Below are 1163 nucleotides of genomic sequence, written 5' to 3'. Positions count from 1 at the left end.
TGCTGTGATTCATGGGGTCGCAAAGAGTCGGACACAACTGAGCGACTGAACTGAACTGAACTGAACTGTTCAAAAATGAAACATCCCAACATTGGTAAATTGGGTTTGTCAGTCCTTGATCACCAACTCCTTGAGAAAAAACAAGCAAACAAACCAACCTGCTGTTAGAGAGGCTTAAGTGAAATTCTAATGAGGTGGATGAAACTGGAGCCTATTATACAGAGTGAAGTAAGCCAGAAAGAAAAACACCAATACAGTATACTAACGCATATATATGAAATTTAGAAAGATGGTAATGACAACTCTGTATGTGAGACAGCAAAAGAGACACAGATGTATAGAACAGTCTTTTGGACTCTGTGGGAGAGGGAGGCGGGGATGATTTGGGAGAATGGCATTAAAACATGTATAATATAAGAAATGAATCACCAGTCCAGGTTCAATGCAGGATACAGGAAGCTTGGGGCTGGTGCACTGGGGTGACCCAGAGGGATGGTATGGGAAGGGTTTTATTAATCATACAGAATCTACAAATGAAGCAAAATCTGTCTCTGATACAGTGACTTAAATCAGCTCAAGCTCAGTGTGTATTGGCTCATTAGTCACCTTTGATTGTTTCCATTTAACCAATAAACATGTATATCTGAATAATTGATTAGATTTGTGGATGATTCTTAGTTTCAGTGATCCCAAATTAATTCTGAGTAAGGTCCAGTCAATCCTAAAAGAAATCAATTCTGAATATTCATTAGAATGATTGTTCCTGAAGCTGAAGATCCAATACTATAGCCACCTGATGAGAACTGATTTACTGGAACCACCTGGATGCTGAGAAACATTGAAGACAAAAGCAGTGGGAGGGTTGGGGGTGGGCAGAGGATGCATGTATGTATGCATGTGTGTATATCTATATGCTAGCCATAAAAAATAATAAAATAATGTCATTTATAACAATATAGATGGACCTAAAGATTATCCTAAAGTGAAGTAACGAAGGCAGAGAAAGACAAATATCACATACTTATATATGCTTGCATATATTTCCAAGATAACTTTTTAGGGACATTAATGATTCTCTATTCCTCTTTATTATTTTGAACTTTTTCATTAAAGCATAGAATAATACTTTTCATCACTTTGTATAATGAGAAATAGAATTATAC

The sequence above is a fragment of the Bison bison genome, unplaced genomic scaffold (genome assembly GCF_000754665.1).
Source record: "Bison bison bison isolate TAMUID 2011002044 unplaced genomic scaffold, Bison_UMD1.0 scf7180017852992, whole genome shotgun sequence".
NCBI classification, from domain to species: domain Eukaryota; kingdom Metazoa; phylum Chordata; class Mammalia; order Artiodactyla; family Bovidae; genus Bison; species Bison bison.
The sequence above is the reverse complement of the archived record's forward strand: the minus strand, read 5'-3'. Positions refer to the sequence as shown.